Source organism: Schistocerca nitens, chromosome 8 (genome assembly GCF_023898315.1).
Source record: "Schistocerca nitens isolate TAMUIC-IGC-003100 chromosome 8, iqSchNite1.1, whole genome shotgun sequence".
Lineage (NCBI taxonomy): Eukaryota > Metazoa > Arthropoda > Insecta > Orthoptera > Acrididae > Schistocerca > Schistocerca nitens.
The window spans coordinates 221476060-221494582 of record NC_064621.1 but is presented as its reverse complement, the minus strand read 5'-3'; the positions used below and the strand labels follow the sequence as shown (position 1 = coordinate 221494582).

Sequence of the window (18523 nt, the reverse complement as noted above, 5' to 3'; positions counted from 1 at the left end):
CTTTAATAGTCTCTTCAATTTTATGTTGTCAATAAATAAAAGAAAGATTTTGCGTCATGTTAGATTATTTATTCATACCTAAAATACACTAACACTGACGTTGGCTGTCAGCTCATAATGGCTGAAATCAGTGTTGTTATAAAAAATCTGCCACTTGAAGTCAACGACGTAACAGGTGGTGTGACCAAATTGCCTCTACATGCTCAGTGTTAATAAGAGCCGCAATGAGGCGTCCTTCAAACGTCGTCAGGTGTTCATAATGCTGTCTCACACGACCGTATCCTTCACAGTGATCACTCAACATCAGATACTGTTAAGGCCTCATATATACTCCACTTCGCTGATGACATTGTAATTCTGTCTGAGGCAGCAAAGGATCTAGAAGAGCAGTTGAACGGAATGGACAGTGTCTTGAAAGGAGGATAAAGATGAACATCAACAAAAGTAAAACGAGGAGAATGGAATGTAGTCAACTCGGGTGATGCAGAGGGAATTAGATTAGGAAATCGGACACTTAAAGTAGCTATTTGCCCCTCCATATCCGCATCCAGTGACGCCTATGGGTTGAGGATGACACGGCGGCCGGTCGGTACCGTTGGGCCTTCATGGCCTGTTCGGGAGGAGTTTAGTTTAGTTTCTTCAGCATACACGATTACAAGTATGTGTTACATAGAAAGTACAAGCGAAATGAATAGAGTTGACGCCGCCATACAAGTGCCTACTCTTTAAGCTGCTGTTGAACTGGCCGTCACCAGTTGGTGACGGCGCTTATGTCCTCTCCACATAGGGGCCGCTGCTATCGCGTCATCGTCCGTACCGGTCGTAAGTCAGTTTCAGAGACCGGAGCCGCTACTTCTCAATCAAGTAGCTCCTCAGTTTGCCTCACAGGGGCTGAGTGCACCCCGCTTGCCAACAGCGTCCGGCAGACCCAATGGTCACCCATCCAAGTGCTAGCCCAGCCCGACAGCGCTTAACTTCGGTGATCTGACGGGAACCGGTGTTACCACTGCGGCAAGGCCGTTGGCTGTCTATACTGAAGAAGGTAGCTTATTTTGTATGTCGCCCTTTGCTAGCGACACAGTCCGCAGCTCGTGGTCGTGCCGTAGCGTTCTCGCTTCCCACGCCCGGGTTCCCGGGTTCGATTCCCTGCGGGTCAGGGATTTTCTCTGCCTCGTGATGACTGGGTGTTGTGTGATGTCCTAAGGTTAGTTAGGTTTAAGTAGTTCTAAGTTCTAGGGGACTGATGACCATAGATGTTAAGTTCCATAGTGCTCAGAGCCATTTGAACCTAGCGACACATCTGTGTAATAGCAAAAGTTAAGTACTGTAACTTTTCTTTTTGTAATATAACTCATTAATACGACTTTTTTGAATTGTTTGTCTACCTTCCTAGACACCACATATTTGGCGACGAAGAGGTGAACGAACCCCGAGCAACAAGAATAGCTACAACCTGTTAGCCTGGCTGCCACAATTTTCTTTTGTCGTGGGCTTTTATGTTCTGCTGACGCTTTAATTCTACCTTGTTCTTTCTTCGCAGAGGTGTGTTTACATGTTTTAACAGTATCTCTGCCGGCCGCTGAGCGATTCTAGGCGCTTCAGTCCGGAACCGCGCTGCTGCTGCGGTCGCAGGTTCGAATCCTGTCTCCGACATGGCTGTGTGTTATGTCCTTAGGTTAGTTAGGTTTAAGTAGTTCTAAGTCTAGGGCACTGATGACCTCAGATGTTGAGTCCCGTAGTGCTTAGAGCCATTCGAACCATTTGAACAGTATCTCTTATAGATTTTTGCTATTCAGTGTTTTCAGGTGGGCGTTTCAGGAATTTTCTTTGTTGCGTGCTTATTTTTATTGCATGCCTTGTCTGTTTATTGCATTTGCCTATTTCGAAATGAGCAACCCACCTCTCCCACCCCCCGCTCAGACGCCTCAGCTGCAAACGATAGATGCATTGCTCAGTGATAGATGATTGGTTCATTTTGATCCTGACAAACCAGTTGTGTTGCAAGTTGACGTTTCCTCCTATGGACTCGGTGCAGTGCTTTTGCACATATTTAGTGATAAAGACAGACCTATTGCTTTCGCAAAAAAGTGTTGTCCAAAGCTCAGTATAACTATTCAAAAGTAGAGAAAGAGGCATTGGCTATTGTGTATAGTGTCACCAAATTCCACCATTATTTGCATGGCAGAAAATTCTACATAGTAACGGATTACAAGCCACTGCAGCCCTTGTTTCATCCGATGAAGCCGGTTCATGTACTAACTGTCCAAGAATTGCAAAGATGGGCTTTGTTGTTGTCTCGATACCAGCACGAGATTGTGTATCGTCCGACAGCTAAACATGGGCCTGCAAGGCGTCAAACGGAAATCGACCGCATTGCGCAGAAAGATCTGTTAAGTTTTCGGTTCTGTATAGAACTTATCGTCTCAGTTCTTTATTATGCTTGACGTAGAACTGCTTGATGCTTCTAGAATGCTGGGAAATCTCCATGCGTTGTTCCGTAACTTCATCAGACGAAGGTTAATATGCGATAACATGTTGAAAAAACGAAGGAGGTGTATTCTTTACTAAGCCTCCAATTCAGCAGTCCCCAACATAGCGCCCAACTGGCTAGTCCCTGCACTATTCGCGAAGTGTGCTCTTTCGTCGCATCGCAGATAACCCGCTACACATTCACAAATATTAACTGCGCAGACACTGCAAATATGAGACGTTTGTGTGCATATCGTGATCTGCTGGCGCTCGCTTCCGTGGATTTTCACCTAAAAAAGATATGAAAAACCGAAAATCGCCAGGACTAGATGGAATAAATACCGAACTGATTAAACACGGGGAAAGTTTCTTAGACTTATGGATGCTACAGCACTTTAAGATGTGCTGGGTAAAATAGGAGATACCGCAGGAATTGAAAATAGCGAAGATCATTTCAGTATATAAGATATGCGGAAGAAGTAATACATCTAACTGCAGGAGCTTATTCTGAATACTGCATACATAATCTACAGCAAAATAATAGACTAAAGGCGGCAAAATATCATGGATGTGATTACAGTGGAGGAACAAGCAAGTTTCCTTAAAGGGAAGATCATTCATAGACGATGTTTTTGCACGGAAACAGATAATTCAAAGGAGACGAGAATTTAATCTGGAAATTTGAAAGAATTCATAGAGATAAGCTATGGGCAATAATGGAAAAATGAGGAATCCCTAAACACCTGATCTAAGTCGGATAAAATCTGTATATGAACACCATAATTAGAATTTACACGGGTAAAGAGGTAACACCTGAAATAAAAACAAATCAAGGAGTGAAACAAGGGTACAGCTTGTCACCAGCATTATCCAATATCTATATGGATGACATGATCAGAGAATGGAAAAGAGAGAGAACACCATCAGGCATAAATATTGGGAGGAATGAATATATCAACAGGATGTAATTCACAGGTCATCAAGTCATCATACAAGACACCGAAGAAAAATAACTATTGGCATTATGTAAACTAAATGAGACAGGCGAAAGCTACAGTCTGGCTGTGTCTATAAATAAAACTAAAACTTTGGCCTTTTTAGGTATTCACCCCATACGAACAAAAATAGTCGTCAATAACGAACCGATAGAACAGGTAGCCCATGTCAGTTACGAAGGATGTGAGATTTCATGTGATCAAGATTTGGATACACAGGCAATAAATAATACTTACAAGCATATATGTACCACAGTAGGGAGAACACTAACGGGGGAAAACAAGGAGAGAGACAACTCAAATTTTATGAAGTTATGGCAATGCCTACTTTATTACAAGGGGCATAAAGCTGGACACTGAGAAATAGATTTACGGCAACTAGAAACAAAAGAAATTAAATTTCTAAGATCTTTGAAAGGGCGCACTAGGGAAGACAAAAATCAGAAACAAAGTAATAAGGGAAGCATTGGCAATCGAACCAGTAACCCAAAAGGGAATCCAATACAAAGAAAAATATAGACAATTTGTAAGAGGGTAATCCTGAAAGTAAGGTCTCCTATTTTTTTATAAGCACAGAACTCTCTTTGTGTGGCCGTTGGTCACACTGTTATGACGAGTGCTTCACGCGCTATGTGTAAACATGCGCACTCCGCGCTGAGGCGCTCAGTCTCGGCTTGGCAGCCGTTGGGAATGGAGCTCCCGCTGGATGTTACCGCCTAGTGTGAATTGCGCGCAGTTATTCGGTTTTTGAACGCAAAGAGCACTACGCCGATTGAAATCCATCGCCAATTGACGGAAGTGTATGGTGAGTCGTACATGGATGTCAAAAATGTTTGTATGTGGTGTAGAGAGTGTGCAGCTGGTCGGACCGAAATTCACGACGAACAAAGGAGCGGGAGACCGTCAGTTTCGGAGGAGACAGTGTGGAAGGTTGAGCAAAGCATGCTTAAAGATCGGTGGATCACCCTGTATGATCTCTGCACGTTGGTTCCTGAGGTTTCCCGAAGCACTGCTCACAGAATTCTAACGGAAACATTGAACTACCAGAAGGAGTGCGCAAGATGGGTGCCACGGATGCAGACGAGGACCACATTCGGCACTTCCCGCGCATTTCTTCACCGCCTTGCAGCCGAAAAGCACAACTTTCTGGACTCAATTGTCACGGATGACGAAACCTGGGCATACCACTTTACACCTGAGACCAAGCAACAATCACGCCAGTGGCGGCATCCTTCTTCGTCAAAGCCGCGGAAATTCAAAAAAGGAAGTCTGCCGGTAAAACCATGACAACCGTTTTTTGTGATCGGAAAGCCCACTGGGACCACAATTAACGCTGACAGGTACTGTGAGACTCTGAAAAAACTCAAACTGGCAATTCAGAACCGGAGAAGAGGAATGTTGAGCAAGGGTGTACACATTCTCCATGACAACGCCCGCCCACACATCGCTCGGCAAACCGTTGCTCTCCTGCAACAGTTTCAGTGAAACATAATGACCCACACACCCTATAGTCCTGACTTGGTGCCCAGTGACTATCACCTGTTCCCAAAGTTAAGAGAACATTTGGCCGGAAAGCGATTCAGCTCCGACGACGAGGTGAAAGAAGACGTTCATAACTTCCTGAACCGCGTGGCGGCGAGCTGGTATGACATGGGCATACAAAAACTGCCACAGCGTCTACAAAAATGCATCGACAGAAATGGTGATTATGTCGAAAAATAGCTAAATGTTCAAGCTGTAAACTGACGTAAACCATTGTAGAAATAAATAGATCTATGTACTTATAAAAAAATAGGAGACCTTACTTATGGGATTATTCTCGTACTTCGGATGTCATCACAGAGATTCCGCGAACTAGTAATGGATTATAAACCATGGGGCAAGAGAAGTGTGGGAAGACCGAGGATGAGATGGCGAGACCTGTACAGGCCCTCGGCCTGACGCGGGACTGGCAGAAGACAGCTCGGTAAGTTTTGCTCTTACGCGAAGTCAGTATGCGGATCAGAAACACCTATCCCGTTGCTTAGTAGCTTATAAGCTGCCATGAGCAAAGCTGCCAATTCAAACAATGCGACTGAATTACGAAACAGCTTTAACCGCCATGGTGGTAATTGTGCAAGTGTCTACGTTCACAAGCTGCTAATGTCAGCACAAGCAATAAAGAGAGTGATACATGAAGTACTCCACAGAATTTGAGGAGCATTTGCCATTGTATCTGAGGGAGCACTTCAAGCAGTACTCGGAATACGTTTACTTGACCTAAGAGTGCGAAAGAAAATAACTATGTAGTCGTTGAAGGGGACTGACTACAGACAAGAACAGAATCTCGTAGGAGTTCGGTTCACAGACCGAAAACAAGTAAAAAATCGAATCTTCCTCCTTTGGAAAGTATGCTGGGATGGCGGCGAAAAAGAAAGACGAACTTACAACTTCTTCCCAAACATCATACAAATGCTCGGATTATGACAGTGGAGGGCTGACCCAAGTTCCGACAGGCGACGATCCACATGCCAGGTATTTTCTCCTAAATAGAAGAAGGAGAGGAACAAACGAATGAGCCTTCGGAGAAGAAGTCACTCCAGAGTAAACTATCTGCAAATACCTTCGTAAATGCAACTGGCTAATGATAGGTGGCTACACTGAATCAGCAAAGAATACTAAACGTTATGGAGATTATGCACCATGCATCAATCTGTCAAATCCTCGACAACAACCGATGCAGTGTCCAAAAAGACATGGGAGGCACATTGCCATCAGAACATAAACGGCCCACTGCATTACCGGAACAGAGCACCTCCGAAGTATAGGTCTGCGCAGTCAAGGAAGCGTAGAAACGCAGGTCGTCATATGGTGACGATCGACCCTGTATATGGCAACGCGCCAGATAAACAGAGGACTTTCTCTCATAAACAGGAAGTACAGGAGGAAAATGTGCAGACAGAGACTGCAATCTCAAATGAAAAGGACGAAGATTTCAGATTCCTTCACAACTGTGGTGTCACCGCCAGACACCACACTTGCTAGGTGGTAGCCTTTAAATCGGCCGCGGTCCGTTAGTATACGTCGGACCCGCGTGTCGCCACTGTCAGTGATTGCAGACCGAGCGCCGCCACACGGCAGGTCTAGAGAGACTTCCTAGCACTCGCCCCAGTTGTACAGCCGACTTTGCTAGCGATGGTTCACTGACAAAATACGCTCTCATTTGCCGAGACGATAGTTAGCATAGCCTTCAGCTACGTCATTTGCTACGACCTAGCAAGGCGCCATTATCAATTGCTATTTATCTTGTGATGCATGTACCGTCAGACCGATGTTCACCAATTATGGATTAAAGTTAAGTATTCCAGAAGCTACGTACTATTTTTGCTACTATAAGACCTTGACCTGTTCCAGACCTCACGCCAGCCTGCGTGAGCTTAACGCGTGCTCTTCGGCCTCCCGTCCTCGTGGATTGGCTGTCTTGCCAGTCCACAAAAACAACCTCCCCTGCAACGCTCACAGAATCGATGGTGAACGTACAGAACATGGAGCCACTGCCGGCATGAGTGGCCGAGCGGTTCTAGGTGCTACAGCCTGGAACCGCGCGACCGCTACGGTCGCAGGTTCGAATCCTGCCTCGGGCATGGGTGTGTGTGCTGTCCTTAGGTTAGTTAGGTTTAAGTAGTTCTAAGTTCTAGGGGACTGATGACCTCAGAAGTTAAGTCTCATAGTGCTCAGAGCCATTTGAACCACGGTGCCACTGAATGACTATGTGCAAATTAAGATGCAAAAATATTGTTGAATACATAAGCAATTTTCCGTAACAAGGTATCACGGTGGTAGCAGAAATAATTATGTTGTAGGAAGATGCAATACCATAAAAGTGGACAACATTCTGACTCAGGCATTACTCTGCGACAACAGTGCGCTGTAGCTTTCCCTTCATAAGTAGTGTAACTCGGCTCAACATTCAACACATAGTTGTGCTGCTCTGAGTTCTTGTGTGGTGATGCGCGGGCTTTGTGACCGAGCAGTTCTAGGCGCTTCAGTCCGGAACCACGCTGCTGCTACGGTCGCAGGTTCGAATCCTACCTCGGGCATGAATGTGTGTGATGTCCATTAAGTAGTTCTAAGTCTATGGGATTGATGACTCAGATGTTAAGTCCCATAGTGCTTAGAGCCATCTGAACCATTAATGATGCAATCTACAAGCACATGCAATACACCTGAGCTTATCATAAGGCCATTTTGTATGCAGGTCGAAAAGCGTATTCGTAGATTTCCTGGCAACTTTTTGCTACAGCTGAAAAATTTGAAGAGCTGACTAACTGGACGTAGGTCGATATAAATAAGTTATATGCGCAGGCCATTGTATGTAACAGTTAAATTAAAAAAAAAATCCTTTCAGTCACTGGAAACGCTAAAAATTTTTTTCATAGTCTAAAGGTATAACTTTGTGACAGAACACACACCTGCAAAAACAACTGCGACAGTTAAAATTGTAGAAAATAAGTCTCATTAACGAAATTAGGGACATTTGTGAATGGTTTAGTAAAAAATAGTTTTATTTCGCATTATAACATTCTTTTTAAATATAACACACACCTGTTTGGAATACTATATTAAATGTGTAATGACATTTTTTCCATACCACTGAGCTTGCAAATAAGTGTTAAAACAGTTTGAACTAATTACCTTATTGTTTCAAATGTAACTATGGTGAACTGTTTCCCTCCATCCCTCCACACACACACACACACACACACACACACACACACACACACACACACACACACACAGACTGTTCCACTTAGCAGATGCAGGAATAAGAGGGAAAAGTTCTAATTAATTACCTTGCTTAATGCAGTTTAGTTTCTTTCCGTTCTTATTTTGTTACAGTTAGGACATGCCTATAATTATTTGCATCTTAAGAAACGAAGATAAATGAATCTCAAAAATTTGACAAACTTTGTGATAAATGTTTTTCTGTGTTATCGATAAAAAAAACTCATAAAACCGAGCAAGTCTGTAACGAAGTTATGACTGTGTGACGTAAAGAAACATTAGGTCAGTTCTCTTTTTGCACATGAATTTAACTCTACTTTTCCTGTCTTAGACGTTATGTCACAATGTTGTCCTGAGCTGCAGGCAACTTTGTGCCAGTTAATATTCCATAGTCTGAATACCTCGTTGTATAAAAACTGTATTGCCTTAAAATTGAAGTATAAATGCTATAAAATGCATATAGACGGAGATTAAATGTTGTAGTAGGTATGTGTACGTTTGTGTTACCAAAAGTGTCACGAAGCTACCCACTTCTGCGGTAGTAGTAACATTTATGGTGATGGTAGTAGTTTTAGCAGTATTAATAGAAATAACAAGAGTACTAATATTTTTCTACGTTTTTAACATAGAATCGTTGTCATTTTATTTCAGATAAATGCAGAAATGAAACTGTATACAGTAAATACAGGGCATTGCAGAACGTTAGGTAATAAGCTACAAGGTAGAGAAAATAAATAAATAATAAAAATAGAGATATATAGTCGCTCACTGACCAGAATGACGCCGAAACGATAGACGACAGAGATACGGCCGAAAAACTGAATTCGGTCTTCCAGATTATTTCACCGCGGAGGACCGTAATGCGGTTCCTCCTTCCCATCATTACACGAACGTCCAAGTGGCAGATATCGAGATCGCCCAGTAGGAAAATCAAAGACGACAGTTGAACATTGCATAGGCATCTGGACCTGGTGAAATACCAAATGTTGGCCAGTGTGGCCGGGCGGTTCTAGGCGCTTCAGTCTGCAACCGCACGACCGCTACGGTCGCAGGTTCGAATCCTGCCTGGGGCATGGATATGTGTGATGCCCTTAGGTTAGTTAGGCTTAAGTAGGTCTAAGTTGTAGGGGACTGATGACCGCAGATGTTAGGTCCCATAGTGCTCAGAGCCAGTTGAACCAAATACCAAATACCCGTTGAGTTCTACAGTGACCATGTGAAGGACCTCGTACACCTCCTAGCAGCACTTTATTGTATGTCGTTGGAATAGCGAATGGTATATAGAGATAGAAAAAAAGGAAAAAAAGCGGACTTTCCGGCCAATCCCGTCGCCAAGAAAGGTCATTGGGCAGTTGCACATACGTAGGGACTACAAAAAACAAATTATACATGTCGTCCCACACTAAAACTTGGAGCTGTTAATAAAATATCGATAAACCGATACATCGAAACTCCCACCAACAGCCGGCCGGTGTGGCCCAGCGGTTCTAGGCGCTTCGGTCTGGAACCGCGCGACCGCTAACGGTCGCAGGTTCGAATCCTGCCTCGGGCATGGATGTGTGTGATGTCCTTAGGTTAGTTAGGTTTAAATAGTTCTAAGTCTAGGGGACTGATGACTTCAGAAGTTAAGTCCCATAGTGCTCAGAGCCATTTTAACCATCCCACCAACAAGTATCGATAATAATTGTAATTGGCGATGCATATTCACGGATATACATCGATGTCGAAATCTCAATATCGAGTACCAATATCTTTATTTTTTATTATTTTTTTCGTAATTTTATATAAATATTTGAAGTTGTTCTTTTGAAATTGCGGTAGAACATACTTTTATTTTCGATGTATGAAGGACTCTTAATACTTTTTGAGCTTTCATCACGTCCAGTCTTTCTCTTTGACTGTGTGAAGCAAATATAGATGCCACAAAGAAAAAGTCCAATTGCACTGCGGGGGGCTGAATGGAATAGCAAGATATTCGATGTGAAGAAATAGCACACCAGTTGTCTTAAAAACATCGGTATTCTTCAAAAACAGTTGCTGAATCTGATGAACAAAAATCTAAACGACAAGACTGGTCTTCGAAAGGGGGGAGGGGGGGGCGGGGACGTGTGAGGTGAAATGCTGACGTAATCGGCGGTCGGTGCCACCAACAGAGACTGCAGCGTTTAGCTTCACCACGCAGTTTCGACACTATAACCGCTAGGTCGCTGGCGTTTGCAGAAATGAGAAAAACAGGGAAGTCGACACGAGGTGTTCCAGACAAATCCGATATGTGACGAAACCGAACAACGGGCCCATCGGAGACCTTTTATTGTCCCACTTACATGCACTTACCATTGTTAGCAAAGTGTTTATCGTCAAGCGTGAACGTGCACCGTTTCCCTTTCAATTCTTGCTCTAAGGAGGATAAGCAGGCTGCTGGTTTGATGATGTAGGGAATATCTAATAATAAATCGATACTTAAATGTACACCTCTAAAACTGACAGTATATTTACAATGTGCAGCCGATATTGTTTTTCGGCGGTTTATCGATATTTTTTCCGTCAGAATATCGATAATTCTTTTTTGATGTATCGGGTGGCGGTAATGATGTTTTTTATGTATCGATACGCCGGATTCCCGACGTTTTTAAAAATATCACAGTCCTACTAAGATTAATGCGCCGCAAGAGTGCTGCTTTGTCAGAAAGAGAGTACGTGTTCCGGATTTGCTGCAGACACATTTCGGCTGCGGTACAGACAAAAGGTGCATCATAGTGTGGGAATGAGATGACGTAGCAACTGGAAACATAGGCCAAAGCTGAAGTACGCGGTAATGTGCTATTCCTGTGAACATAGCGTCTAAATTAAACACAGATTCACCATGAAATACTGGCAGTACGTGGGGCAATTGCAATGTCGCGTCCAGCCGTAGTGAAACGGTGCCAACAATTTGACTGAGGCCGTAGAGATGCGGGTGACGCTCATCGGGGAAGTCCAGCACTTATACCATGCGGTTTACATCTTTTCAGCGAACTGAAAGAACATCTGAGGGGAAAAAGATTTTCCAATGATGATAAAGTTCACCAGCAGTTCTCGAACAGCTCCCTGATCAAGAAGCACATTTCTATCGTTGATAGAATGACTGGTATTCCGACCGTTGTTTGCATAGACTTGGTGAGTATGTTGAAAAATATTGTCGTGGATCTAAGTCACTATGAAGTACGGTATAGCATTCAATGAAACTTACTTGGCCTGCTATAATGTGTAACTTACTTTTTGATGTACCCTCGTAATGGTAATCACATACTGATGATGGTTCAAATGCCGCGCGGGATTAGCCGAACGGTCTAGGGCGCTGCAGTCATGGACTGTGCGGCTGGTCCCGGGGGAGGTTCGAGTCCTCCCTTGGGCATGAGTGTGTGTGTTTGACCTTAGGATAATTTAAGTTAAGTAGTGTGTAAGCTTAGGGACTGATGACCTTAGCAGTTAAGTCCCATAAAATTTCACAGACTTTTTTTATGGTTCAAGTGGCTCTGAGCACTATGGTACTTAACATCTGAGATCATCAGTCCCATAGACTTAGAACTACGTAAACCTAACTAACTCAAGGACATCCATGCCCGAGGCAGGATTCGAACCTGCGACCGTAGCAGCAGCGTGGTTCCGGACTGAAGTGCCTAGAACCGCTCGGCCACAGCGGCCGGCACATACTGATGAGCCAAAACGTTATGGCCAACTACTTAATAGCCTGTCTGTCCATCTTTGGAAGGAAATACATTACAGATTCTGCGCATCAAGGACCCGACAGTTTGTTGCCATTATATGTCTACGCAAAGGTCATGTACTCTGCATAAATAACGGACCGCTGATTTGCGTATGCGGTGATGGCGTCCAATAACGACCCAGATGGGTGCCACAGAATTGACATCGGGTGAATTTGGTCGCCGAGACATCAACGTGCGTTCACTATAACGCTCCTCGTACCACTGTAGCACGGTTCTGGCTCCGAGATACGGAAAATTATACTGTTGAAAGATGACGTCGCCGTCGGGGAAGACATTGAGCATGAAGGGATGCAAGTGGTTAGCAGCTGACGGTGTGTCTTTGATTACTACCACAGGTCCCATGAAAGTGCAGGAGAATGTCTCTCACAGCCTAATATTCCTCCAACCAGCCTGCTCCCATGACGCGCTGAACGTCCACCTTGATGACGGCGTTTGTGGAGACGACCATCGACTTAGTGCCTCAAAAAGGGGATTCGCCCAAAGAGTTGACACATTTCCATTGATCGATTGTCGAATGCCTATGGTCCTGTGCCCATTGTAATCGTGACGGTATCGTTGGGTTAACATGTGACGATGTAGGGGCCGTGTGCTGTGGAGCTCCATGTTCAATAACGTACTATGAACAATGTGGTCCGAAACACTTGTGCATGCACCAGCGTTGTGCTCTTTGGGCAGACATGCCACAGATCACCATCTGTCTGCTTTACAGAGCAGACAAGCCTCCGAATCCCACGTCCTGTGGAGAGTCGTGGACGTCCAACCATTTAGCGCCTAGTGGCAGTTTCACTGTCTTTCCGTAGATGCTCACGACCGTAGTACGCAAACATTCGACCAGCTTCGCCGTTTTCGAGATACTCGATCACAGGACGCGCGTAATGATTTTTTTTATCAAAGTGTCTTATCTCAATGGATTTCCAAAGTTCCAGCCCATAATTTCGCTAGCCTCCCCCCATGAACCATGGATCCTGCCGTTGGTGGGGAGGCTTGCGTGCCTCAGCGATACAGATAGACGTACCGTAGGTGCAACCACAACGGAGGGGTATCTGTTGAGAGGCCAGTCAAACGTGTGGTTCCTGAAGAGGGGCAGCAGCCTTTTCAGTAGTTGCAGGGACAACAGTCTGGATGTTTGACTGATCTGGTCTTGTAACACTAACCAAAACGGTCTTGCTGTGCTGGTACTGCGAACGGCTGAAAGCAAGGGGAAACTACAGCCGTAATTTTTCCCGAGGGCATGCAGCTTTACTGTATGATTAACTGATGATGGCGTTCTCTTGGGTAAAATATTCCGGAGGTAAAATAGTCCCCCATTCGGATCTCCGGGCGGGGACTACTCAGGAGGACGTCGTTATCAGGAGAAAGAAAACTGGCGTTCTACGGATCGGAGCGTGGAATGTCGGATCCATTAATCGGGCAGATAGGTTAGACAATTTAAAAAAGGGAAATGGATAGGTTAATACACTTAGCAGATTCAGAAAGATGTAGGTTGCAGTAGGTACTGGGAGATGAAGAAGCTTGCACAGGATAGAGTAGCATGGAGAGCTGCATCAAAGCAGTCGCTGGACTGAAGACCACAACAACAAGCAAGAGTAATAGAAGGCAGATTTCAGACTACCTAACAGACCAAAATGAAAATTTCTGTTCCGACACTGACAATGTTGAGTGTTTATGGAAAAAGTTCAAGGCAATCGTAAAATGCGTTTTAGACAGGCACGTGCCGAGTAAAACTGTGAGGGACGGGAAAAATCCACCGTGGTTCAACTACAAAGTTAGGAAACTACTGCAAGTTTAAACGCAGCCAAAACCTCTCAGACAAACAGAAGCTAAGCGATGTCAAAGTTAGCGTAAGGAGGGCTATGCGTGAAGCGTTCAGTGAAGTCGAAAGTAAAATTCTATATACCGACTTGACAGAAAATCCTAGGAAGTTCTGGTCTTACGTTAAATCAGTAAGTGGCTCGAAACAGCATATCCAGACACAACGGGATGATGATGGCATTGAAACAGAGGATGACACGCGTAAAGCTGAAATACTTAACACCTTTTTCCAAAGCTGTTTCACAGAGGAAGACCGCACTGCAGTTCCTTCTCTAAATCCTCGCACAAACGAAAAAATGGCTGACATCGAAATAAGTGTCCAAGGAATAGAAAAGCAACTGGAATCACTCAACAGAGGAAAGTCCACTGGACCTGACGGGATACCAATTTGATTCTACACAGAGTATGCGAAAGAACTTGCCCCCCTTCTAATAGCCGTGTAACGCAAGTCTCTAGACTAGAGGAACGGAAGGTTCCAAATGATTGGAAAAAGCACAGGTAGTCCCAGTCTTCAAGAAGGGTCGTCGAGCAGATGCTCAGAACTATAGGCCTAGGCCTATATCTCTGACATCGATCTGTTGTAGAATTTTAGGACATGTTTTTTGCTGTCTGGAAACCCAGAATCTACTCTGTAGGAATCAACATGGATTCCGGAAACAGCGATTGTGTGAGACCCAACTCGCTTTATTTGTTCATAAGACCCAGAAAATATTAGATACAGGCTCCCAGGTAGATGCCATTTTCCTTGACGTCCGGAAGGCGTTCGATACAGTTCCGCACTGTCGCCTGATAAACAAAGTAAGAGTCTACGGCATATCAGACCAGCTGTGTGACTGGATTGAAGAGTTTTTAGCAAACAGAACACAGCATGTTGTTGTCAATGGAGAGACGTCTACAGACGTTAAAGTAACCTCTGGCGTGCCACAGGGGAGTGTTATGGGACCATTGCTATTCACAATATATATAAATGACCTATTAGATAGCGTCGGAGGTTCCATGCGGCATTTCGCGAATGATGCTGTAGTATACAGAGAAGTTGCAGCATTAGAAAATTGTAGCGAAATGCAGGAAGATCTGCAGCGGATAGGCACTTGGTGCAGGGAGTGGCAACTGTCCCTTAACATGGACAAATGTAATGTATTGCGAATACATAGAAGAAGGATCCTTTATTGTATGATTATATGATAGAGGAACAAACACTGGTAGCAGTTACTTCTGTAAAATATCTGGGAGTATGCGTGCGGAACGATTTAAAGTGGAATGATCATATAAAATTGAGATTCATTGCGAGAGTCCTTAGAAAATGTGGTCCATCAACAAAGGAGGTGGCTTACAAAACACTCGTTCGACCTATACTTGAGTATTGCTCATCAGTGTGGGATCCGTACCAGGTCGGGTTGACGGAGGAGATAGAGAAGATCCAAAGAAGAGCGGCGCGTTTCGTCACAGGGTTATTTGGTAAGCGTGATAGCGTTACGGAGATGTTTAACAAACTCAAGTGGCATACTCTGCAAGAGAGGCGCTCTGCATCGCGGTGTAGCTTCCTGTCCAGGTTTCGAGAGGGTGCGTTTCTGGATGAGGTATCGTAGATATTGCTTCCCCCTACTTATATCTCCCGAGGAGATCACGAATGCAAAATTAGAGAGATTCGAGAGCGCACGGAGGCTTTCCGGCAGTCGTTCTTCCCGCGAACCATACGCGACTGGAACAGGAAAGGGAGGTAATAACAGTGGCACGTAAAGTGCCCTCCGCCACATACCGTTGGGTGGCTTGCGGAGTATAAATGCAGATGTAGATGTAGAACAACATCTTCGCTAGGGTGATCCCCCGCCCTTGACTGCTCCGCTTACAAACTTAAGTTGGCGCGTCACGTGACCGCAACGCCACCTGGCGTCATCAAACGTCGCGGTGAGCTGTCCTCATTATGTTTTAGCTGATGACTGTAGATCGCTGACGTTAATCTGTTGTAGAATCATCGAACATGTTTCATACTCGCCCATTATGACGTTCATGGCAACTGGTAACCTCCGCTTTAAAAATCAACATGAGTTCCGCAAATGGAGATCTTGCGAAACGGAACCTCTACTATCCGTCCATGAGATTCAGCGCGCCGTAAACAACGGCTCCCGGGCTGATGCCGTGTTCCTTGACTTCAGAAAGGCATTCTAAGCAGTTTCGCACTGTACTTTAGAGGAGAAACAAAAGTTAGATTTGTGACTGAACAGAGTATTTACTTGCACAAAGGTCTTAATGTGTTGTTCTTTATGGGAATAAAATCGCCAGATGGAGGGATACTTACAGGACCACCCCAAGGGAGTGTTACAGGGCAGCTAACTTTTTACGGTTTACGTTAATAATCCGGTAGATAACGTTGGAGGCTCCTTGATGCTGTTTGCGGACAATGTTGTCTTCTATGGTGAAAGGGTACAGTACCGCCCCACATTGAAAATAGGTACAACATACTTCATTATTTTTGTCAGAACAACACTTTTTTTTGTAAAATAACTCAATTTCAATTAATACAGCGAAGCAGGATACCAGTATGGGAAAGAATGACAATTTATTTATTTAATTGATCACATGTGCACTCCCACAAAGTAAATCCCTACATCCAGTTTGGTGAGATCTGTGAAATGAATGAATGTATGGTCGTCTGCTAACTGCAGATAGTGAATGTGAATATATGATCATCTTTGAGTCGATCCTTTGGCCACCTTTGGTGGGACCAAGGAGATTAAATTTACCTGAGCTTTGAGCGCCTGAAATGTGGCTGACCAATACGGTAGCATGGTCTTCCCCCACCTCGAGATAGGTGCGAGATGACCTGGAGAACGGCCATGTTTCAGCACTCTGCCGCTGGATCTTGTGCTGTTAAGACGTTTTTGTTGTGCTCTGTAATGACAAAAGAATGGAGACATGGTATGCATGTGGAATATTTAAGAGTAGTTTGAAGAGAGGTGCCAGAGTGAAAGGACGAATTCGGAGACTGGAATGCTATCTCCGAAACAGCTTCATGTGTTATGTGGTTGAGTATAAGGGAGCAAAGGTATGGTATGTTGTCGTGAGAATGGTGGTGTTAAGGTTAGCTGACTTCTAGACCTATTCTGTTAGTGTATGGATTGAATGAGAAGGAAAATGTGATGTCTGGTGAGTGAGAGTCGTAGAGTAGTGTGATCAATGCGCACACTCCTGTAAAGGGGATGCCACTGATCCATAACTAAAACATTATTGTGTTTTATTGTTTGATTTGGATGAACCTCGATGGCAGGTCAGGATCTGACATGTGGATGGTACATATGTGTCCTAGAAATGTTGTTATATGTAATAAAATGTAAAATATATAAAGAGATACTAATTTCAGTCTGCCACAAGCACAAAGGTGCATTGTATGTTGTAGATTTAGAGTCACCAGTTTCTAAAATGTTTATTGTGTTAGGATGTTAAAGTAGTTTACTATTTAATAACATGTGGTAGGTAATTGTGAGCTGTGTAGATTATTTCTTATTTTTTTGTTAGAACACTTTCAAGGGGTATTAATTTCAGTCCGTCACAAGCACAATGGTTCACTGTATATTGTAGTTTTAGAATAAACAGTTTCTAATATTTTCACTGTGATAGGATGTTAGAGTAGCGTACTATTTGGTATTGTAATTATGAGCTGTATAGACTGCTTATTATTCCTTTTTTTTTTTTTTTTTACACTTTCATGTTTTGTATGAGGGACGACAGGTACAATCAATAGCACAAGTGTGGGCTGTATATAGAAAAGGGATAAATGTTGATGTGGTAGGTGTAGAAAACTAGGGTGTAAAATTTTATGTTTTTTAGAACAAAGATTCTTTTATTACCAATGTATCTAATAGATCATACATGTAATCAATGAGTATTTAAATACTGTAAGAATATCCTTTTGTCTGTAATGTTGCGAGATGCACGGAAGGGTCTGACTGATTGGGTGTCGTAGCGCTGAGGGGCTACACCGAACACGCCCGTACCACATAAGCCAAGCAGACGTCGGCAACAGAACCGCGGCAAACCCCACTCCACTGCCGGTCGGGGTACACTCCACACGCCCGCTACAGCAGGTCAACGGCCTGGGGCGACACGCACATACCACTGGCCATTCATAAGTTCCGCCACCCTTACGACTGGGGAAAGTATCCCGCGGAGGCAACAGCGGGTGGTTTCTTCTACTCAACGGCGGAGCGACGGCAGAATGAACGACGCGCGGCAGAGTCCGGCAGGCATTTTTTACCAGCAACTATTAACTAGTACTGCACTGTGGAGCCGTGAAACAAGATGACTGCTCGTATGTCTCCATAAGGTGGAAAGTGAAGGACTGGTGTTCCCACGTTGTGAGTGGTGGAAGAGATTTGGTTGTTTTGTTTTGTCTTGACCACTGAACGGTGGGATCCATAAACTTTTGGCAGTGACTTGTTAAGTGTGCTTTGTGAATTGCATGTGGGACGCTTGGTATCCTTAAAGAGGACAGTTGTCGTTTGGTGACTAATTATTGTATGAACGCAAGAAACTAGAGTGGGACATTGACATTTGCGTCTGTAGTAGGAGACATTTCTTGAATTGGTGCGGGAATAAGTGCTGTTTGTTGGAACTTACGACTTTTAATTACACCATGAACTGAAAGGACAGAACCGTGGGTAATAGTAGTTGTAGGGCTATTTCTGGACGACCAGATTCGTGTGGATGGTACTCTGA

The 18523-nt window shown here is 44.1% G+C and overlaps 1 pseudogene; it reads right to left on the bottom strand.

Moving 5' to 3' along the window:
* Positions 1-907: 907 nt before the first annotated feature.
* On the bottom strand, positions 908-1025 carry LOC126200115 (5S ribosomal RNA; annotated as a pseudogene).
* Between the last annotated feature and the right edge of the window lie 17498 nt (positions 1026-18523).